Source organism: Oncorhynchus mykiss, chromosome 29 (assembly GCF_057628025.1).
Source record: "Oncorhynchus mykiss isolate SJ-2025 chromosome 29, ASM5762802v1, whole genome shotgun sequence".
Lineage (NCBI taxonomy): Eukaryota > Metazoa > Chordata > Actinopteri > Salmoniformes > Salmonidae > Oncorhynchus > Oncorhynchus mykiss.
The window spans coordinates 1,118,398-1,142,769 of record NC_143050.1 but is presented as its reverse complement, the minus strand read 5'-3'; the positions used below and the strand labels follow the sequence as shown (position 1 = coordinate 1,142,769).

The 24,372-nt window shown below is 47.9% G+C and overlaps 1 protein-coding gene and 1 long non-coding RNA gene across 3 annotated transcripts in view; both read right to left on the bottom strand.

Moving 5' to 3' along the window:
- aldocb (aldolase, fructose-bisphosphate C, b) overlaps positions 1-15,100 on the bottom strand; it is a 31,460-nt gene extending 16,360 nt beyond the window's left edge. The window contains exon 1 of one of the 2 annotated variants that reach the window (XM_090226301.1): positions 14,395-15,100. The gene's annotated coding sequence lies outside the window, so the exon portion shown is untranslated. The remainder of the gene's footprint in view (positions 1-14,394) is intronic. The other variant, XM_090226302.1, reaches the window with a different exon arrangement.
- A 283-nt stretch (positions 15,101-15,383) lies between these two features.
- LOC118945349 (uncharacterized) lies at positions 15,384-21,420 on the bottom strand. Its single transcript, XR_005040513.2, has 2 exons — positions 16,499-21,420; positions 15,384-16,405 (listed from the first exon to the last, which is right to left on the bottom strand). It is a non-coding gene; the product is annotated as an uncharacterized LOC118945349 (long non-coding RNA).
- Between the last annotated feature and the right edge of the window lie 2,952 nt (positions 21,421-24,372).

Below are 24,372 nucleotides of genomic sequence, written 5' to 3'. Positions count from 1 at the left end.
CAGTGGCTCTCTCTCTTTCAGTCCTGCACTCTCCATACACAACAGAACTGGTCCAAACCTGCCATCAAACCGTTCCAAACCTGCCCTAGGACCGGTCCAAAACTGTTCTAGAACCGGTCCAAACCTGTTCTAGAACCGGTCCAAACGGAAAGTATTCATACCAGCTGACTTATTTTAAAATTTGTTCAGAACTATGACTGTGGAGGTCATGGAATTTTGGATAACGGTTCTTTTTTAGCCAAACTACTACGGTCATGTTATAATCGTTCAAATAGCAAAACCACTGTCAGTCACACCGACCGTCTCCTCTACCGACCGTCTCCTCTACCGACCGTCTCCTCTACTGACCGTCTCCTCTACCGACCGTCTCCTCTACTGACCGTCTCCTCTACTGACCGTCTCCTCTACCGACCGTCTCCTCTACCGACCGTCTCCTCTACCGACCGTCTCCTCTACCGACCGTCTCCTCTACCGACCGTCTCCTCTACTGACCGTCTCCTCTACCGACCGTCTCCTCTACTGACCGTCTCCTCTACTGACCGTCTCCTCTACTGACCGTCTCCTCTACCGACCGTCTCCTCTACTGACCGTCTCCTCTACTGACCGTCTCCTCTACCGACCGTCTCACCGTCTCCTCTACCGACCGTCTCCTCTACCGACCGTCTCCTCTACTGACCGTCTCCTCTACCGACCGTCTCCTCTACTGACCGTCTCCTCTACTGACCGTCTCCTCTACCGACCGTCTCACCGTCTCCTCTACCGACCGTCTCCTCTACTGACCGTCTCCTCTACTGACCGTCTCCTCTACTGACCGTCTCCTCTACCGACCGTCTCCTCTACCGACCGTCTCCTCTACCGACCGTCTCCTCTACTGACCGTCTCCTCTACCGACCGTCTCCTCTACCGACCGTCTCCTCTACTGACCGTCTCCTCTACCGACCGTCTCACCGTCTCCTCTACCGACCGTCTCCTCTACTGACCGTCTCCTCTACTGACCGTCTCCTCTACCGACCGTCTCCTCTACCGACCGTCTCCTCTACTGACCGTCTCCTCTATCGACCGTCTCCTCTACCGACCGTCTCCTCTACCGACCGTCTCCTCTACTGACCGTCTCCTCTACCGACCGTCTCCTCTACTGACCGTCTCCTCTACTGACCGTCTCCTCTACCGACCGTCTCACCGTCTCCTCTACCGACCGTCTCCTCTACTGACCGTCTCCTCTACTGACCGTCTCCTCTACCGACCGTCTCCTCTACTGACCGTCTCCTCTATCGACCGTCTCCTCTACCGACCGTCTCCTCTACCGACCGTCTCCTCTACCGACCGTCTCCTCTACTGACCGTCTCCTCTACTGACCGTCTCCTCTACCGACCGTCTCCTCTACTGACCGTCTCCTCTATCGACCGTCTCCTCTACCGACCGTCTCCTCTACCGACCGTCTCCTCTACCGACCGTCTCCTCTACCGACCGTCTCCTCTACTGACCGTCTCCTCTACCGACCGTCTCCTCTACCGACCGTCTCCTCTACCGACCGTCTCCTCTACTGACCGTCTCCTCTACCGACCGTCTCCTCTACTGACCGTCTCCTCTACCGACCGTCTCCTCTACCGACCGTCTCCTCTACTGACCGTCTCCTCTACCGACCGTCTCCTCTACTGACCGTCTCCTCTACCGACCGTCTCCTCTACCGACCGCTGACCGTCTCCTCTACCGACCGTCTCCTCTACTGACCGTCTCCTCTATCGACGTCTCCTCTACTGACCGTCTCCTCTACTGACCGTCTCCTCTATCGACCGTCTCCTCTACCGACCGTCTCCTCTACCGACCGTCTCCTCTACTGACCGTCTCCTCTACCGACCGCTGACCGTCTCCTCTACCGACCGTCTCCTCTACTGACCGTCTCCTCTATCGACCGTCTCCTCTACTGACCGTCTCCTCTACTGACCGTCTCCTCTATCGACCGTCTCCTCTACCGACCGTCTCCTCTACCGACCGTCTCCTCTACCGACCGTCTCCTCTACCGACCGTCTCCTCTACCGACCGTCTCCTCTACTGACCGTCTCCTCTACTGACCGTCTCCTCTATCGACCGTCTCCTCTACTGACCGTCTCCTCTACCGACCGTCTCCTCTACCGACCGTCTCCTCTACCGACCGTCTCCTCTACCGACCGTCTCCTCTACCGACCGTCTCCTCTACCGACCGCTGACCGTCTCCTCTACCGACCGTCTCCTCTACTGACCGTCTCCTCTACCGACCGTCTCCTCTACTGACCGTCTCCTCTACTGACCGTCTCCTCTACCGACCGTCTCCTCTACCGACCGTCTCCTCTACCGGCCGTCTCCTCTACCGACCGTCTCCTCTACCGACCGTCTCCTCTACCGACCGTCTCCTCTACCGACCGTCTCCTCTACCGACCGCTGACCGTCTCCTCTACCGACCGTCTCCTCTACTGACCATCTCCTCTATCGACCGTCTCCTCTACTGACCGTCTCCTCTACTGACCGTCTCCTCTATCGACCGTCTCCTCTACCGACCGTCTCCTCTACCGACCGTCTCCTCTACTGACCGTCTCCTCTACCGGCCGTCTCCTCTACCGACCGTCTCCTCTACTGACCGTCTCCTCTACCGACCGTCTCCTCTACCGACCGTCTCCTCTACTGACCGTCTCCTCTACCGACCGTCTCCTCTACCGACCGCTGACCGTTCCAAACCTGCCCTAGGACCGGTCCAAAACTGTTCTAGAACCGGTCCAAACCTGTTCTAGAACCGGTCCAAACGGAAAGTATTCATACCAGCTGACTTATTTTAAAATTTGTTCAGAACTATGACTGTGGAGGTCATGGAATTTTGGATAACGGTTCTTTTTTAGCCAAACTACTACGGTCATGTTATAATCGTTCAAATAGCAAAACCACTGTCAGTCACACCGACCGTCTCCTCTACCGACCGTCTCCTCTACCGACCGTCTCCTCTACCGACCGTCTCCTCTACCGACCGTCTCCTCTACCGACCGTCTCCTCTACCGACCGTCTCCTCTACCGACCGTCTCCTCTACTGACCGTCTCCTCTACCGACCGTCTCCTCTACTGACCGTCTCCTCTACCGACCGTCTCCTCTACCGACCGTCTCCTCTACCGACCGTCTCCTCTACTGACCGTCTCCTCTACCGACCGTCTCCTCTACTGACCGTCTCCTCTACCGACCGTCTCCTCTACTGACCGTCTCCTCTACTGACCGTCTCCTCTACCGACCGTCTCCTCTACTGACCGTCTCCTCTACTGACCGTCTCCTCTACCGACCGTCTCACCGTCTCCTCTACCGACCGTCTCCTCTACTGACCGTCTCCTCTACTGACCGTCTCCTCTACCGACCGTCTCCTCTACTGACCGTCTCCTCTATCGACCGTCTCCTCTACTGACCGTCTCCTCTACCGACCGTCTCCTCTACCGACCGTCTCCTCTACCGACCGTCTCCTCTACCGACCGTCTCCTCTACCGACCGCTGACCGTCTCCTCTACCGACCGTCTCCTCTACTGACCGTCTCCTCTACCGACCGTCTCCTCTACTGACCGTCTCCTCTACTGACCGTCTCCTCTACCGACCGTCTCCTCTACCGACCGTCTCCTCTACCGACCGTCTCCTCTACCGACCGCTGACCGTCTCCTCTACCGACCGTCTCCTCTACTGACCGTCTCCTCTACCGACCGTCTCCTCTACTGACCGTCTCCTCTACCGACCGTCTCCTCTACCGACCGTCTCCTCTACCGACCGTCTCCTCTACCGACCGTCTCCTCTACCGACCGTCTCCTCTACCGGCCGTTTCCTCTACCGACCGTCTCCTCTACCGACCGTCTCCTCTACCGACCGTCTCCTCTACCGACCGTCTCCTCTACCGACCGTCTCCTCTACCGACCGTCTCCTCTACCGACCGCTGACCGTCTCCTCTACCGACCGTCTCCTCTACTGACCGTCTCCTCTATCGACCGTCTCCTCTACTGACCGTCTCCTCTACTGACCGTCTCCTCTATCGACCGTCTCCTCTACCGACCGTCTCCTCTACCGACCGTCTCCTCTACTGACCGTCTCCTCTACTGACCGTCTCCTCTACCGACCGTCTCCTCTACCGACCGTCTCCTCTACTGACCGTCTCCTCTACCGACCGTCTCCTCTACTGACCGTCTCCTCTACTGACCGTCTCCTATACTGACCGTCTCCTCTATCGACCGTCTTCTCTACTGACCGTCTCCTCTACTGACCGTCTCCTCTACCGACCGTCTCCTCTACCGACCGTCTCCTCTACTGACCATCTCCTCTACTGACCGTCTCCTCTACCGACCGTCACAGTGTGTCCATTTAAAATCACTGTCAGTCACACTGACCGTCTCCTCTACTGACCGTCTCCTCTACTGACCGTCTCCTCTACCGACCGTCTCCTCTACCGACCGTCTCCTCTACCAACCGTCTCCTCTACCGACCGTCTCCTCTACCGACCGTCTCCTCTACCGACCGTCTCCTCTACCGACCATCTCCTCTACTGACCGTCTCCTCTACTGACCGTCTCCTCAACTGACCGTCTCCTCTATCGACCGTCTCCTCTACCGACCGTCTCCTCTACTGACCATCTCCTCTAATGACCGTCTCCTCTACCGACCGTCACAGTGTGTCCATTTAAAATCACTGTCAGTCACACTGACCGTCTCCTCTACTGACCGTCTCCTCTACTGACCGTCTCCTCTACCGACCGTCTCCTCTACCGACCGTCTCCTCTACTGACCGTCTCCTCTACTGACCGTCTCCTCTACTGACCGTCTCCTGTGGGACCTTATATAGACAGGTGTGTGCCTTTCCAAATCATGTCCAATCAATTGAATTTACCGTAGGTGGACTCCAATCAAGTTGTAGAAACATCTCCAGGATGATCAATGGAAACAGGATGCACCTGAGCTCAATTTCATAGTCTCATAGTAAAGGGTCTGAATACTTATGTAAATAATGTATATCTATAAACCTGTTTTCTCTTTGTCATTATGGGGTATTATGATGTCATTATGGGGTATTATGATGTCATTATGGGGTATTATGTGTAGATTAATGAGAAAAAACATACATTTAATTAATTTTAGAATAAGGCTCTAACGTAACAAAATGTAAAGTCTAAAAGTATTTGGTTTTAAATATACTTAAGTATCAAAAGTAAATGTAATTGCTAAAATATACATATATAATATGTTCTCTGTTTAGTGAGTCCTCCAGATCAGAGGCAGTAGTGATGACCAGGGATGTTCTCTGTTTAGTGAGTCCTCCAGATCAGAGGCAGTAGGGACGACCAGAGATGTTCTCTGTTTAGTGAGTCCTCCAGATCAGAGGCAGTAGGGATGACCAGGGATGTTCTCTGTTTAGTGAGTCCTCCAGATCAGAGGCAGTAGGGATGACCAGGGATGTTCTCTGTTTAGTGAGTCCTCCAGATCAGAGGCAGTAGGGATGACCAGGGATGTTCTCTGTTTAGTGAGTCCTCCAGATCAGAGGCAGTAGAGATGACCAGGGATGTTCTCTGTTTAGTGAGTCCTCCAGATCAGAGGCAGTAGGGATGAGCAGGGATGTTCTCTGTTTAGTGAGTCCTCCAGATCAGAGGCAGTAGGGATGACCAGGGATGTTCTCTGTTTAGTGAGTCCTCCAGATAAGAGGCAGTAGGGATGACCAGGGATGTTCTCTGTTTAGTGAGTCCTCCAGATCAGAGGCAGTAGGGATGACCAGGGATGTTCTCTGTTTAGTGAGTCCTCCAGATCAGAGGCAGTAGAGATGACCAGGGATGTTCTCTGTTTAGTGAGTCCTCCAGATCAGAGGCAGTAGGGATGAGCAGGGATGTTCTCTGTTTAGTGAGTCCTCCAGATCAGAGGCAGTAGGGATGACCAGGGATGTTCTCTGTTTAGTGAGTCCTCCAGATCAGAGGCAGTAGGGATGACCAGGGATGTTCTCTGTTTAGTGAGTCCTCCAGATCAGAGGCAGTAGGGATGACCAGGGATGTTCTCTGTTTAGTGAGTCCACCAGATCAGAGGCAGTAGGGATGACCAGGGATGTTCTCTGTTTAGTGAGTCCACCAGATCAGAGGCAGTAGGGATGACCAGGGATGTTCTCTGTTTAGTGAGTCCTCCAGATCAGAGGCAGTAGGGACGACCAGAGATGTTCTCTGTTTAGTGAGTCCTCCAGATCAGAGGCAGTAGGGACGACCAGAGATGTTCTCTGTTTAGTGAGTCCTCCAGATCAGAGGCAGTAGGGACGATCAGAGATGTTCTCTGTTTAGTGAGTCCTCCAGATCAGAGGCAGTAGGGACGACCAGGGATGTTCTCTGTTTAGTGAGTCTGCCAGATCAGAGGCAGTAGATGACCAGGGATGTTCTCTTGATAAGTGTGTGAATTGGACCATTTTCCTGACCTGCTTAGCACTCAAAATGTAACGAGTACTTTTAGGTGTCAGGGAAAATGCATGGAGTAAAAAGTACATTATTTTCATTGGGAATGTAGGGAAGTAAAATTTGTCTAATATAAATAGTGAAGTAAAACCACCAAAAAACGACTTAAGTTGTACTTTAATTGTACATCAGTGGGCTAAATCAGGGTCACACACAGTATTTCTTGGTAGTCAAACAAATCTGCTTTGAAACAAAAGTATCCGCCTCACACACATGGTTATGGGCTGAAACAAAGAAGACAACTGTACCATGTCAGATATAGAGTTGAAATGTATTATATTTTGAGTTTACATCCCAATATTACACTTCATATACACCACGGAAGACTGAAATAAAACAAAACTGCTTGACATAGAAACACCAGATTTTTCACATAAAAAAAAAGAAATAAAAAAATATGTTTTTAATTATGAAAAATATTAATAACATTTCACCGCATATGAGGCCAAAGAGAGCGTTTTCTGTTGACTGCAGGGAAGGGTTACATCATTCTTTACTTAAGTACTTTACACCACTGCCTATGGGTACATTCACAATGGCCTCCAGTCCACTCATTGACTTGAATGGGGATGGCTGTTCTATTCATTCTATCTCTATGGCGTGTGTACCCTGTAGTACTGTCTGGCCTGGTAGGTAGTCCCGTTCTGATTGGCTCAGAACAGACTGCACACTGTTCTAAAGGATTCACTACCTCACTCTACTGATTCTCCCGTTTTCTCTCCCTCACTCTGTTTTCTCTCCTCTCCCTCACTCTGTTCCCTCTCCTCTCCCTCCCTCTGTTTTCTCTCCTCTCCCTCACTCCGTTTTCTCTCGTTCCCTCTCCTCTCCCTCACTCTGTTTTCTCTCCTCTCCCTCACTCCGTTTTCTCTCGTTCCCTCTCCTCTCCCTCACTCTGTTTTCTCTCCTCTCCCTCACTCCGTTTTCTCTCGTTCCCTCTCCTCTCCCTCACTCTGTTTTCTCTCCTTCACTCTGTTTTCTCTCCTCTCCCTCACTCTGTTTTCTCTCCTCTCCCTCACTCTGTTCCCTCTCCTCTCCCTCACTCTGTTTTCTCTCCTCTCCCTCACTCCGTTTTCTCTCGTTCCCTCTCCTCTCCCTCACTCTGTTTTCTCTCCTTCACTCTGTTTTCTCTCCTTCACTCTGTTTTCTCTCCTCTCCCTCACTCTGTTTTCTCTCCTCTCCCTCACTCTGTTTTCTCTCCTCTCCCTCACTCTGTTTTCTCTCCTCTCTCTCACTCCGTTTTCTCTCGTTTTCTCTCCTCTCTCTCACTCCGTTTTCTCTCCTCTCCCTCACTCTGTTTTCTCTCGTTCCCTCTCCTCTCCTCTCCCTCACTCTGTTTTCTCTCCTCTCCCTCACTCCATTTTCTCTTGTTCTCTCTCCTCTCCCTCACTCCGTTTTCTCTCGTTCTCTCTCCTCTCCCTCACTCCATTTTCTCTCGTTCTCTCTCCTCTCCCTCACTCTGTTTTCTCTCTCTCCTCTCCCTCACTTCGTTTTCTCTCGTTCTCTCTCCTCTCCCTCACTCCATTTTCTCTCGTTCTCTCTCCTCTCCCTCACTCAATTTTCTCTTGTTCTCTCTCCTCTCCCTCACTCTGTTTTCTCTCCTCTCCCTCACTCTGTTTTCTCTCCTCTCTCTCACTCCGTTTTCTCTCATTCTCTCTCCTCTCTCCTCATTCCCTTTTTCTCTCTCTCTTTTTTCTTCTGAAAATCACATTTCTTTCCCGTAGAATAACAATTTAATTGGCTTGAACAACATCAGGACACCACTTTTGAGGTCTTGAAAGAAATCAAAGAAATTGTGATTTTTTTGTTGTTGTGTGGTTAGCCTTTAATTCACGTGTGCACCAGCAAGAGAGTGTTGTTTGGTTAGCAGCTTCTGTAGCGATCATGTGATGGAGAATGCAAAAATAAATAGCCACTGGATTAATAACCATGACTCTGCCAAGTATGCTACTTTGTACGTTTAATTGAGAAGGTTTTTGGGAAAGCCTTCCCATCTACCTGAAGACGGTTACCATTAGCATCTTTAGCAGCTAAAGCCTTCCCATCTACCTGAAGACGGTTACCATTAGCATCTTTAGCAGCTAAAGCCTTCCCATCTACCTGAAGACGGTTACCATTAGCATCTTTAGCAGCTAAAGCCTTCCCATCTACCTGAAGACGGTTACCATTAGCATCTTTAGCAGTTAAAGCCTCCCCATCTACCTGAAGACGGTTATCATTAGCATCTTTAGCAGCTAAAGCCTTCCCATCTACCTGAAGACGGTTACCATTAGCATCTTTAGCAGCTAAAGCCTTCCCATCTACCTGAAAACAGTTATCATTAGCATCTTTAGCAGCTAAAGCCTTCCCATCTACCTGAAGACGGTTACCATTAGCATCTTTAGCAGCTAAAGCCTTCCCATCTACCTGAAGACGGTTACCATTAGCATCTTTAGCAGCTAAAGCCTTCCCATCTACCTGAAGACGGTTACCATTAGCATCTTTAGCAGCTAAAGCCTTCCCATCTACCTGAAGACGGTTACCATTAGCATCTTTAGCAGTTAAAGCCTCCCCATCTACCTGAAGACGGTTATCATTAGCATCTTTAGCAGCTAAAGCCTTCCCATCTACCTGAAGACGGTTACCATTAGCATCTTTAGCAGCTAAAGCCTTCCCATCTACCTGAAAACAGTTATCATTAGCATCTTTAGCAGCTAAAGCCTTCCCATCTACCTGAAGACGGTTACCATTAGCATCTTTAGCAGCTAAAGCCTCCCCATCTACCTGACGACGGTTATCATTAGCATCTTTAGCAGCTAAAGCCTTCCCATCTACCTGAAGACGGTTACCATTAGCATCTTTAGCAGCTAAAGCCTTCCCATCTACCTGAAGACGGTTACCATTAGCATCTTTAGCAGCTAAAGCCTTCCCATCTACCTGAAGACAGTTACCATTAGCATCTTTAGCAGCTAAAGCCTTCCCATCTACCTGAAGACAGTTACCATTAGCATCTTTAGCAGCTAAAGCCTCCCCATCTACCTGACGACGGTTATCATTAGCATCTTTACCAGCAAAAGCCTTCCCATCTACCTGAAGACAGTTACCATTAGCATCTTTAGCAGCTAAAGCCTTCCCATCTACCTGAAGACGGTTACCATTAGCATCTTTAGCAGCTAAAGCCTTCCCATCTACCTGAAAACAGTTATCATTAGCATCTTTAGCAGCTAAAGCGGTAGAAAAGTGCACACCGCAGACACACACAGACAGACACACACAGACACACTCAGACAAACACACAGACAGACACACTCAGACAGACAGACACACAGACAGACACACAGACAGACACACAGACACACATACACACACAGGGGCATTACCATTCCATTGCCTCTTCAGAAAGTTGCAAGGAATACGAATCACTGATGTAATCTGTTCATGACTGAGCTAGTTTCTAATAAGAGGATGGATGGCATTATGCTGTGTTTAAAGGATGGATGGCATTATTCTGTGTTTAAAGGATGGATTATTTTTTATTTTTTTATTTTACCTTTATTTAACCAGGTAGGCAAGTTGAGAACAAGTTCTCATTTACAATTGCGACCTGGCCAAGATAAAGCAAAGCAGTTCGACAGATACAACGACACAGAGTTACACATGGATGGCATTGTGCTGTGTTTAAAGGATGGACGGCATTATGCTGTGTTTAAAGGATGAACGGCATTATGCTGTGTTTAAAGGATGAACGGCATTATGCTGTGTTTAAAGGATGGATGGCATTATGCTGTGTTTAAAGGATGGATGGCATTGTGCTGTGTTTAGAGGCCAAACTCAATTACATTGTTTCCAATATGACAGAGATGGCAAATTCCGCAGAGGCCTCCTGCTGGGACGGGGGACGGGGACGGGGGACGGGGGACAAAGGAGAACAAAGATAGAAGGAGGAGGGGTACGTACTCTATGATGACTAATGTGTTTGGCACAGTTAGACAACACACTCCTCTCAGAACGGAGGAGCCAGAGACATTTGGATCAGGGATGGGCAACTCCAGTCCTTGGGGGACTGATTAGTGTCACCCATTGGCCCATCCCTGTAGCTAACACACCTGCTGACAGTGACGCGGGGCTTTTAGAGGTTGTGTGGTGCAGCACGCAGCAGAGTTTCTATTTTCAGCTCTAACAACCTCCTTCAGCTCTAACAACCTGTCGTCTCCTTCAGCTCTAACAACCTGTCGTCTCCTTCAGCTCTAACAACCTGTCATCTCCTTCAGCTCTAACAACCTGTCATCTCCTTCAGCTCTAACAACCTGTCATCTCCTTCAGGTCTAACAACCTGTCGTCTCCTTCAGCTCTAACAACCTGTCATCTCCTTCAGCTCTAACAACCTGTCGTCTCCTTCAGCTCTATCTCCTTCAGCTCTAACAACCTGTCATCTCCTTCAAGTCTAACAACCTGTCGTCTCCTTCAGCTCTATCTCCTTCAGCTCTAACAACCTCCTTCAGCTCTAACAACCTGTCATCTCCTTCAGCTCTAACAACCTGTCGTCTCCTTCAGCTCTAACAACCTGTCATCTCCTTCAGGTCTAACAACCTGTCGTCTCCTTCAGCTCTATCTCCTTCAGCTCTAACAACCTGTCATCTCCTTCAGCTCTATCTCCTTCAGCTCTAACAAGCTGTCATCTCCTTCAGCTCTATCTCCTTCAGCTCTAACAACCTGTCGTCTCCTTCAGCTCTAACAACCTGTCGTCTCCTTCAGCTCTATCTCCTTCAGCTCTAACAACCTGTCGTCTCCTTCAGCTCTATCTCCTTCAGCTCTAACAAGCTGTCATCTCCTTCAGCTCTAACAACCTGTCATCTCCTTCAGGTCTAACAACCTGTCGTCTCCTTCAGCTCTAACAACCTGTCGTCTCCTTCAGCTCTAACAACCTGTCATCTCCTTCAGCTCTATCTCCTTCAGCTCTAACAACCTGTCATCTCCTTCAGCTCTAACAACCTGTCGTCTCCTTCAGCTCTAACAACCTGTCGTCTCCTTCAGCTCTATCTCCTTCAGCTCTAACAACCTGTCATCTCCTTCAGCTCTATCTCCTTCAGCTCTAACAACCTGTCATCTCCTTCAGCTCTAACAACCTGTCGTCTCCTTCAGCTCTAACAACCTGTCGTCTCCTTCAGCTCTAACAACCTGTCGTCTCCTTCAGCTCTATCTCCTTCAGCTCTAACAACCTGTCATCTCCTTCAGCTCTAACAACCTGTCATCTCCTTCAGCTCTAACAACCTGTCGTCTCCTTCAGCTCTAACAACCTGTCATCTCCTTCAGCTCTAACAACCTGTCGTCTCCTTCAGCTCTAACAACCTGTCATCTCCTTCAGCTCTATCTCCTTCAGCTCTAACAACCTGTCATCTCCTTCAGCTCTAACAACCTGTCGTTTCCTTCAGCTCTAACAACCTGTCGTCTCCTTCAGCTCTAACAACCTGTTGTCTCCTTCAGCTCTAACAACCTGTCGTCTCCTTCAGCTCTAACAACCTGTCATCTCCTTCAGCTCTAACAACCTGTCGTCTCCTTCAGCTCTAACAACCTGTCGTCTCCTTCAGCTCTAACAACCTGTCATCTGCTTCAGCAGCAGTTTCTAATTTGAGCTCTCACAAACCTTTCATCTCCTTCAGCAGCACAGATACACGTTAATAGGATCACCCAGGCCTGCTGCACGTGCATACCATAAAGCCTGACTCACCTCCTGTAAATCGTTAGTTAGGCAAGCAGACCGACAGACAGACAGACAGACAGACAGGCAGGCAGGCAGGCAGACAGACAGACAGCAAGGCAGGCAGACCGACGGACAGAAAGACAGGCAGGCAGGCAGGCAGACAGACAGACAGCAGGACAGACAGAAAGACAGACAGGCAGGCAAGCAGACAGACAGACAGCAGGACAGACAGACAGAAAGACAGACAGGCAGGCAGGCAGACAGACAGACAGCAGGACAGACAGAAAGACAGGCAGGCAGGCAAGCAGACAGACAGACAGCAGGACAGACAGAAAGACAGACAGGCAGGCAGGCAGGCAGACAGACAGCAGGACAGACAGAAAGACAGACAGGCAGGCAGACAAGGTCTCTAGTTATGTCTGGTAAAGAGTATAACCTTAGTATGGCCCGAGTATAGCCCGAGTATAGTCTTGAGTATGGCCCGAGTATAGTCTGAGTATAGTCCGAGTATAGTCTGATTATAATCTGATTATAGTCTGAGTATAGTCCGAGTGTAGTCTGATTATAGTCTGAGTATAGCCCGAGTGTAGTCTGATTATAGTCTGAGTATAGTCCGAGTGTAGTCTGATTATAGTCTGAGTATAGCCCGAGTGTAGATTGGGTATAGTCTGAGTATAGTCTGAGTATAGTCTGAGTATAGTCTGATTATAGTCTGAGTATAGTCTGAGTATAGTCTGATTATAATCTGAGTATAGTCTGAGTATAGTCCGAGTGTAGTCTGATTATAGTCTGAGTATAGCCCGAGTGTAGATTGGGTATAGTCTGAGTATAGCCTGAGTGTAGATTGGGTATAGTTTGAGTATAGCCCGAGTATAGTCTGAGTATAGCCCGAGTATAGTCTGAGTATAGCCCGAGTATAGTCCGAGTATAGTCTGAGTATAGCCCGAGTATAGTCCGAGTGTAGTCTGATTATAGTCTGAGTATAGCCCGAGTATAGCCCGAGTATAGTTTGAGTATAGTCTGAGTATAGCCTGCGTGTAGATTGGGTATAGTTTGAGTATAGTCTGAGTATAGCCTGAGTGTAGATTGGGTGTAGTCTGAGTATATTATTACAGCAATGACCACCAGAAATGACTAGTCATGCAGGATACCCTCGCCACACACAGTAGACTTTCCCACAGTGACAACGCCCCAATCAGATGACATCACCATGACTCAAGCTAACCTGCTTGAGAGGGTAGTGAGGGGGGAGGAGAGGGTAGGAGAGGAGGAGAGGGTAGTGAGGAGAGGAGGAGAGGGTAGTGGGGAGAGAAGGAGAGGGTAGTGAGGAGAGGGTAGTGAGGAGAGCAGGAGAGGGTAGGAGAGGAGGAGAGGAGAGGAGGGGAGGGGAGGAGAGGAGGAGAGGAGAGGAGGGGAGGGTAGGAGAGGAGGAGAGGGTAGTGGGGAGAGGAGGAGAGGGTAGTGAGGAGAGGAGAGGAGGAGAGGGTAATGAGGAGAGGGTAGTGAGGAGAGGGTAGTGAGGAGAGGAGAGGAGGAGAGGGTAGGAGCGGAGGAGAGGGTAGTGAGGAGAGGAGGAGATGCATAGTGCTCTGGAGAAGAACCCCGACATGAAGGACTGTCCTATGCCTATTTACCACATCAACTCCCTGTTTACCGTAGTTTTCAGTAAATATCGACAATAAGACTGTGCTATGAAATTGCCCGTGTTCAGGTGTCGTTAAACTCGTTATTAGTCCGTAATAAGCGTCTCTGTCCTTCTCTCTCCTCGTCTGTCTGCAACAGGCTGACTGACACAACTTCATCTTCAGCCAGCTAGACTGCTGCTGCCCTCGCTTCGTCCCGCAACGTCCTTATTTATATTCATTTAAACAGAAAACACTAAATGACTAATAGAAATGTTAACAGAAATGTCTAGGTCTTGAGACAAGGTAACTGCTGCTCCTATCTCTAGTCTCTCTGTCTCTCTCCGTCTGTCTCTGTCTGTGAACCGCGAAGACAATAACAACCGAACAGCTACAGAAAGCTACAGTATAATTCATAGTTTCTCTCGCTACAAAATATATATCAACATGTGTCCACAAATACCGACAAGACATTTGGCTAGTTAAGTAGCTGTCACGTGCATAAGCTTTTTTGACAGAACGGTTCAGCTGACTGGGCAATTAACACGTTTCTCATCTAAGTGACAGAACAGCAAAATGTCATGTTACTGAAATGAGAAATATCACAAAGAGGAGTGTGTCTTACCTGATAATATTGTAGTTATCTAGTTAAATAGGTTATGGGCAGGTGTTGTCTTCGGTGTAGAGGAGAGTAGACGGTGGACTGCTGCTGTTCGGAGGTCTGTTCGTTCAGTGCCGCAGCGCAACGTGACCCTGTTACAAAACTCTCCTTACCGGGAGGGGCCTGACGTCATCACCCCAGACACCGAATATTCATGAGGACGCCGAGACAGATGGGGATGGTGAGGCCCTGGCGTCGACGAGCACAGCTTGCGCTCCGGGGTGGTCATATCGATAAGCCCTGAGTCAGGATGTGTCTCTGTTGTATATGACGCAGGTGATAATGGGAATTGTTATGGAAGTCTTGATTTAATCAGCGGGGCTCTTGATGGGCCATGTTGTGAGACTGTCTGACAGACAGACGGACAGGTTGTGACAGACAGAGACAGACATACACACACATCTCCCTCTCTCCCTAGAGAAAGAGAAGTCCTCTACCCTCCTTCCCTATCCTTCCCTCCCAGCAACACCATCCTCAGTCCTTCCTCACCCTCCTCTCTCTCTCTCTCTCTCTCTCTACCCTCTCCTTTTCTCTTTCCCCTCTCTCCGTCTTTATCCTCGCTCTCTTTCAAAAAAGGGTTCTAGCTTGATGAAGTGGAAACATTTAAATGAAGAGAACTGCATCTACAAACCAAGCACATCCTCCCTTCCTCAGACACACACACACACACACACACACACACACACACACACACACACACACACACACACACACACACACACACACACACACACACACACACACACACACACACACACACACACACACTCCTTTCTCTCAGAGCAGAACTTTGAACTTTTTGGGATTATGTGTGTATTGTTTTGTACTGCTAGATATTACTGCACTGTTGCTAGAGCTAGAAACACAAGCATTTCGCTGCACCTGTGAAAACATCTGCAAGTCTGTGTACGTGACCAAAACAAGTTGATTTGATTTGCCTCCAGGAAAACACCCCAAGTTGGAAACAGTTTAATAGTTGAGCTGATGGAAGTTAGGACAACACAGAGCATTGGTGCAATAACAACGTCATCACAGACCAGGGGGTAGAAGACCTAACATGACTGAGAAGGAGAAAAAAACACATCTGACAGCAACAATCACATCTCGGTCCAATACATACTTCAAGTACTTCCACATACATGAGCCGATTTAGTTCGGCCCCTGTACAATGGAATCAATAGAATAGTCCCAAAGGTGCGAATTCTAAATCCAGTGCTGCTTAAATACTGTTGAGTATTTGAAAATATTTTGTATTTGACTCAGGTCTAATAAGAATAAGGAACGGATCAGATGTGAGGCATTCTGGGTAAGAAATAAGAGCAGTCCTTTATAAAAAATAAAAAAAAACTCCAGTCTATACAGTATTGAATAAGGACAGCAAATGCTGTCGGTAATATTTCTGATTATTACATCCATTTCTGGTATCTGATCTTGTTGTGTTAAATCTACATTTTGATTGGCTCCCACAAGCCTCATATCAACGTAAGAATATCTGTTTTGAGTTGAACTTGACTCAGCTGATAATGAAATTCAATAGGAATCAACATTTTAAAAAATCATTTAAAAGAGCAAACTCCTTGTTGATTGGCGTTATACTGACGTGCCCATAAGTATTTGGCTAGTAGTGTATTTGCTGATTATATCAGCGACCACTGGCCTATTGCTTGCATTAGAGATACCAAATTGAAAAACTCTGACCCTGGCATAAATGTGAAAAGACATGTTAAAAAAATTATTGCCCCAGGCATTCCTTCATGATCTATATTATTTTTCTACTAGCTGCATACCAGGCCCTGTTTTGGCACTTTTAATCTTATCATCCATTTGTCTACCTCTGGCTGATAAGCATGCCTCTTTCAAGAGACCCAGAAACCCAAACTAATCCATGGTCCTCCTGGACTCTTAGACGTTCCTGTCCTGAGTTATTTTCTAACTGTAAATTGTGTTTTTAATGTTAATCAATCTGGATTCAGACCTAAACATAGCACCACCATGATGCTTCAGACCTAAACATAACACCACTATGATGTTTCAGACCTAAACATAGCACCACTATGATGTTTCAGACCTAAACATAACACCACTATGGCTCCCATGATGCTTCAGACCTAAACATAGCACCACTATGGCTCCCATGATGCTCCAGACCTAAACATGGCACCACTATGGCTCCCATGATGCTTCAGACCTAAACATAGCACCACTATGATGCTTCAGACCTAAACATAGCACCACTATGATGCTTCAGACCTAAACATAGCACCACTATGGCTCCCATGATGCTTCAGACCTAAACATAGCACCACTATGATGTTTCAGACCTAAACATAGCACCACTATGGCTCCCATGATGCTTCAGACCTAAACATAGCACCACTATGGCTCCCATGATGCTCCAGACCTAAACATGGCACCACTATGGCTCCCATGATGCTTCAGACCTAAACATAGCACCACTATGATGCTTCAGACCTAAACATAGCACCACTATGGCTCCCATGATGCTTCAGACCTAAACATAGCACCACCATGATGCTTCAGACCTAAACATAGCACCACTATGATGTTTCAGACCTAAACATAACACCACTATGGCTCCCATGATGCTTCAGACCTAAACATAGCACCACTATGGCTTCCATGATGCTTCAGACCTAAACATAGCATCACTATGGCTCCCATGATGCCTGTCGTAAATGATATTGCAAATGCCTTAGATGATAGAAATAATTGTGTTGCCATGTTTGTAGCTTTTAATACTGTAGACCATGTTATTCTGTTGAATAGGCTGTCCTCCATAGGGTTGGGTAATGACGCCTTGTCGATGGTTTAATAATGATCTCAGTGACAGAACTCAGGCCATCAAGGTAGATGGGGGGGTCAAATCTGAGTTCCTTAAGTTACATGAAGGGGTGCCCCAAGGAACGATACTCAGCCCACACTGTTTACAATCTGTATAAATTGGTAACATTGGTAATGCTGTAAAAAACAACAACGTAATATTAATTTGTCTACAGACGATAGTGTTGTACTCCATTGCTCCATCGGTTGGGACAAGCCTTTTCACATTTGAAGTCTGATTTTCAACCACAACAGAGGTCACTACTGGATCTAGAGTTAGCGATAAATGCAAACAAAACACAATGCATCTTGGTCCCATAACCCAGATTTAAATGAATTTGTAATGACTAATTTGAACGGTATACAAATTGAGCGAGTTCCGTCCTACAAAATATCTTGGTATCTGGCTTGATGACAAACTGTCATTTAGCAAAAACTTGTCGCTGAGCTGGTGAAGAAGTTGAAGTTCAAGGTTGGTTTCTTTTACAGAAACAAAGCAGAAACTTGCTGAATTTTCTCGTAGCTGTCTACATACGGCCACATACAGAGACTGGCACTAAGACTGCACTCAATGAGCTATATTCCGCTGTAAGCAAACAGGAAAACGCTCACCCAGAGGCGGCGCTCCTAGTGGCCGGGGACTTTAATGCAGGGAAACATGAATCAGTTTTACCTCATTTCTACCAGCATGTTAAATGTGCAACCAGATGAAAAACATCTCTAGAACACTTTTACTCCACACACAGAGATGCGTACAAAGCTCTCTCTCGCCCTCCATTTGGCAAATCTGACCATAATTCTATCTTCCTGAATCCTGCTTACAAGTCAAAATGAAAGCAGGAAGCACCAGTGACTCAGTCTATAAAAAAGTGGTCAGATGAAGCAGATGCTAAACTACAGGACTGTTTTGCTATCACAGACTGGAATATGTTCTGGGATTCTTCTGATGGCATTGAGGAGTACACCACATCAGTCACTGGCTTTATCAATAAGTGTATCGATGACATCGTCCCCACAGTGACTGTACGTATATACCCAAACCAGAAGTCATGGATTACAGGCAACATTCGCACTGAGCTAAAGGGTAGAGCTGCCGCTTTCAAGAAGCAGGACTCTAACCTGGAAGCTTATAAGAAATCCCGCTATGCCCGCCTACGATCCATCAAACAGGCAGATTATATCGTACTACACTGGCTCCGACGCTCGTCGGATGTGGCAGGGCTTGCAAATTATTACAGACTACAAAGGGAAGCACAGCAGAGAGCTGCCCAATGATACAAGCCCAGTGAAATAATTAATATTCTCGCATCGAGGCAAGTAACACTGAAACATGCATGAGAGCATCAGCTGTTCCGGATGACTGTGTGATCACGCTCTCCGTAGCCGATGTGAGTAAGACCGTTAAACAGGTCAATATTCACAAGGCTGCAGGGCCAGACGGATTACCAGGACGTGTACTCCGAGCATGCACTGACCAACTGGCAAGTGTCTTCACTGACATTACCAACATGTTTCAAGCAGACCATCATAGTCTCTGTGTTACGTTCCCCAGTTTCTGTGTTGTAGTTTGTGTATTTTTACCTTCTTTGCTTTGGTTCCGTCCAGCCCCTTTTCCCCATATTACCGTGTGACGGAATAAATTCCCTGTAAACGGTACCACTCTCTGTCTTTGTCATCCTTACACGCACCTACAGTCCATACCACTTTCACTTCACGGGGAGTTGAGTTGTAGCAGGGTGTTGCGTTCCCTCTTCTTAGAGGCGTGCGTAACACCCTGTACCAAGAACACTAAGGTAACCTGTCAAAATGACTACCGACCTGTAGAACTCACATCTGTAGCCATGAAATGCTTTGAAAGGCTGGTCATGGCTCACAACACCATTATCCCAGAAACCCTAGACCCACTCCAATTTGCATACCACCCAAACAGATCCACAGATGATGCAATCTCTATTGCACTGCACACTGCCCTTTCCCACCTGGACAAAAGGAACACCTATGTGAGAATGCTATTCATTGACTACAGCTCAGCATTCAACACCATAGTGCCCTTTGAAGCTCATCACTAAGCTAAGGACTCCGGGACTAAACACCTCCCTCTGCAACTGAACTTCCTGATGGGCCGCCCCCAGGTGGTAAGGGTAGGTAACAACACATCCGTCATGCTGATCCTCAACACGGGGCCCCTAAGGGGTGCGTGTTCAGTCCCCTTCTGTACTCCCTGTTCACTTATGACTGCAAGGCCAGGCACGACTCCAACACCATTAAGATTGCCGATGACACAACAGTGATAGGACTGATCACCGACAACAATGAGACGGCCTCTAGGGAGGAGGTCAGAGACCTGACCGTGTGGTGCAAGGACAACAACCTCTCCTTCAATGTGATCAAGACAAAAGAGATGATCGTGGACTACAGGAAAAGGAGGACCGAGCACGTCCCCATTCTCATCGACGGGGCTGTAGTGGAGCAAGTTGAGAGATTCAAGTTCCTTGGTATCCACATCACCAACAAACTAACATGGTCCAAGCACACAGAGACAGTCGTGATGAGGGCACGACAAAACCTATTCCCCCTCAGGAGACTGAAAAGGTCCTCAGATCCTCAAAATGTTTTACAGCTGCATCATCAAGAGCATCCTGACGAGTTGCATCAATGCCTGGTATGGCCACTGCTCGGCCTCCGACCGCAAGGCACTACAAAGGGGTGTCAGAGGAAGGTGGGGGCGCTACTGCACATCTTGTATGAAAAGGCTGACTGGACGGGGTGCTAGTGGAGATGGAGTAGAAGCGTTGCCTCAGATCTCCTTATTGTGAATTTTGAAATCTTAATTTCTTTAACGTTTTATTTCCAGTTTGCCCAAAACAATATATACACGTTGTTTAGTATATTCCCCAGGCACTAACTAGCAGCGGAAAATGTGAAATATGGTAAACGAAAACCAACAGAACATCTAATGCAAAGTTGACAAAGGCCCAGGTCCAACAAGCAGCAGCTAGCGCCATTTTGAGTACTGATGGCGACAACTCTCCAGATAACCAGCAACAAGATTCTACCCCGGCCATGTGTCAACAAATGAAAGAGGGTATAATGAAAACTATCAACAATCGTTTTGACAGGCTGAAGCAAAGTTTGAATCTCTCAAGACAGCACAGGCCGAACTGAGGGTCCGCATGGACACAGCCGATGAGGCTCTGTCTGATCATGACACCCGGATCGGAGGCCTGGAAACCACTTGCGCAGAGCTTAAAAAGAAGAATTAGGAGCTCCAAGTCAAGGTTCTCAATTTAGAAGGCAGGAGTCTCAGGCTGAACATCAAACTTGTGGGGATTTTGGAACCCCACAGAGTTCTTGTCCAAGCTCATTCCCAAGCTACTGGGCGACACCCCACGTAATTGACCGTGCACACCGCTATCTACAGGCGAAGTCCTCACCAGGTGCCAAGCCGTGCACCATAATCGCAAGCATGCATCACTTTCAGGAAAAGGAGTTCATTTTTCAACTTGGACAACAGCAAACTATGGAAAACCAAGTCCAAAAGGTTCTCATCTTCATCCGACTACACCATGGAGGCGATGGAGCAACGGGGAATAGTCCATGAGAGAGGTGGCTACATGTCCATCACAACGGCATGACGAGTCTTCACCCAACCAGAAGAGGCTGCAAGCTACGTATCAAAACTACAGCAAACACCCTGAAAGGGTGAAATCACTCGCCACAAATGTCTGGGATATTGACTGATCAAACAGCGGATTTTATGTTTATTCATGAACGGTAATGTATTCATTTGTTTTCCAACAACCGCAGAGAGGGTTGTTACTTAAGTCTGACTGTTGTTAGCTTGCTAGGGTAGTATTGGGTCTGTTCTAGCCATCATGCCCAGCAGGCCTCATTTACGTGAGATGGGGAGGGCAGGTTTCTCTGGGGAAGTAGTGGGGAGGGAGGGTTTCTCTGGGGAAGTAGTGGGGAGGGAGGGAGGGTTTCTCTGGGGAAGTAGTGGGGAGGGAGGGAGGGTTTCTCTGGGGAAGTAGTGGGGAGGGAGGGAGGGTTTCTCTGGGGAAGTAGTGGGGAGGGAGGGAGGGTTTCTCTGGGGAAGTAGTGGGGAGGGAGGGAGGGTTTCTCTGGGGAAGTAGTGGGGAGGGAGGGAGGGTTTCTCTGGGGAAGCAGTGGGGAGGGAGGGAGGGTTTCTCTGGGGAAGTAGTGGGGAGGGAGGGAGGGTTTCTCTGGGGAAGTAGTGGGGAGGGAGGGTTTCTCTGGGGAAGTAGTGGGGAGGGAGGGAGGGTTTCTCTGGGGAAGTAGTGGGGAGGGAGGGAGGGTTTCTCTGGGGAAGAAGTGGGGAGGGAGGGAGGGTTTCTCTGGGGAAGCAGTGGGGAGGGAGGGAGGGTTTCTCTGGGGAAGTAGTGGGGAGGGAGGGTTTCTCTGGGGAAGCAGTGGGGAGGGAGGGTTTCTCTGGGGAAGTAGTGGGGAGGGAGGGTTTTTATGGGGAAGTAGTGGGGAGAGAGGGTTTCTCTGGGGAAGTAGTGGGGAGGGAGGGAGCGTTTCTCTGGGGAAGTAGTGGGGAGGGAGGGAGGGTTTCTCTGGGGAAGTAGTGGGGAGAGAGGGTTTCTCTAGGGAAGCAGTGGGGAGAGAGGGTTTCTCTGGGGAAGTAGTGGGGAGAGAGGGTTTCTCTGGGGAAGTAGTGGGGAGAGAGGGTTTCTCTGGGGAAGCAGAGGGGAGGGAGGGTTTCTCTGGGGAAGTAGTGGGGAGGGAGGGTTTCTCTGGGGAAGTAGTGGGGAGGGAGGGTTTCTCTGGGGAAATAGTGGGGAGGGAGGGACGGTTTCTCTTGGGAAGTAGTGGGGAGGGAGGGAGGGTTTCTCTGGGGAAGCAGTGGGGAGCGAGGGAGGGTTTCTCTGGGGAAGTAGTGGGGAGGGAGGGGGGGTTTCTCTGGGGAAGTAGTGGGGAGGGAGGGAGGGTTTCTCTGGGGAAGTAGTGGGGATGGAGGGAGGGTTTCTCTGGGGAAGCAGTCTCCGCCATAGGTGCAAAAGGATATGGTATTTGTACCCGTTTCAGGAAACTAGGCCATTGTCGCGGGTCACTACCTCACAAAAGAGCCAACGTAATCAGTGTATGATATACCATTTTGTAGCTCTGTGTCTCTGCTTTTATCCAACATAAAAAACACAATTTCAAATGTTGCTACAATAAGACCGAATCAAGGAGGTCGGTCACATTTAAGCATTTGTAATCACTTGGTGATGACATCATTTTCCTGTAAGAAAGGCATATAAAAGCCACCGAGCTGCGGCATCTGGAATTCTCTTCCCGGGCTAGAGGTGTTGCTATTCTCTCTCGTAAAACATCCCTTTTCAACTCTTGTCCGTGTCTACAGACCCACACGATACATCATAGTATCAGGGAACATGAACGCTCTCCCTGTCACTCTATTGGCCCAAAAATTGATGACTCACATTTGTTTGGTAATGTTTTTGATTTACTCCCAAATCTTAGTACCCCTAATCTAATAATCAAAGGCGGTTTTAATTGTCATCTTTATCCATATCTTGACAGTCTTCTCTAAACAAACTCCACCAAATATCACCTCTGTCCAGGTTCTGATGAATCTAATTAAATCCAGGAATCTAGAGGACATCTGGAGACTGCAACATCCCACAGGAATCTAGAGGACATCTGGAGACTGCAACATCCCACAGGAATCTAGAGGACATCTGGAGACTGCAACATCCCACAGGAATCTAGAGGACATCTGGAGACTGCAACATCCCACATTGACGACAACAATATTTTAAAATTAAAATATGAATACAATTATATTCTTAATTCTCAGGTCCTTCTATTAAAGCTGTGCCAAAAACTATTTGAAGTAAAAAATTAAAAAATTAAATCGGAAAGGTTGCTGGCTAAAGGGTGTCCATAAAACCTGGTTGAGGGTGGGTACCTTGCTGACAGACCCTAAAGAGATAAACTGCTTCAAAGAATTTTACTCAGGGGTGTTTTCTTCCAAATTCGATGCTTCTAGTTCTGACGTTTCGGCCTTCTAGTTCTGACGTTTCAGCCTTCTAGTTCTGACGTTTCAGCCTTCTAGTTCTGACGTTTCAGCCTTCTAGTTCTGACGTTTCAGCCTTCTAGTTCTGACGTTTCAGCCTTCTAGTTCAGACATTTCAGCCTTCTAGTTCTGATGTTTCAGCCTTCTAGTTCTGACGTTTCAGCCTTCTAGTGCTGACGTTTCAGCCTTCTTTGATTCCATCAGCCTGCCAAAATTTGATGATAGCGCCCAAAAAATTATAGAAAAATAAAATATCACATTTACACAAGTAATCAGACCCTTTTACTCTCCAATTGCACTGTATTTGTAGAGGAATGCAGCTGTTTTCCTGTGTGATTTGTATGTTTTATTTGTGCTTACCATGACTGTGTTTTTGTGTTTTAATGTGTGTGTATATATATATATATATATCAAGCTCTATGATATATATATATATATATATATACAGTATCAGTTTTAGAACACCTACTCATTCAAGGGTTCTTCTTTATTCTTACTATTTTCTACATTGTAGAATAATAGTGAAGACATCAAAACTATGAAATAACACATATGGGAATCATGTAGTAACCCAAAAAAAGTGTCAATCAAATCAAAATATATTTTATATTTGAGATTCTTCAAAGTAGCCACCCTTTGCCTTCATGACAGCTTTGCACACTCTTGGCATTCTCTCAACCAGCTTCATGATGTAGTCACCTGGAATGCATTTCAATTAACAGGTGTGCCTTGTTAAACGTTCATTTGTGGAATTTCTTTCCTTCTTAACACGTTTGAGCCAATCAGTTATGTTCTGACAAGGTAGGGGTGGTAAACAGAAGAGGGTATACAGCCCTATTTGGTAAAAGACCAAGACCATATTATGGCAAGAACAGCTCAAATAAGTAAAGAGAAACGACAGTCCATCATTACTTTAAAACATGAAGGTCAGTCAATACGGAACATTTCAAGAACTTTTAAAGTGTCTTCAAGTGCAGTAGCAGAAACCATCAAGCTCTGTGATGAAACTGGCTCTCATGAGGACCGCCGCAGGAAAGGAAGACCCAGAGTTACCTCTG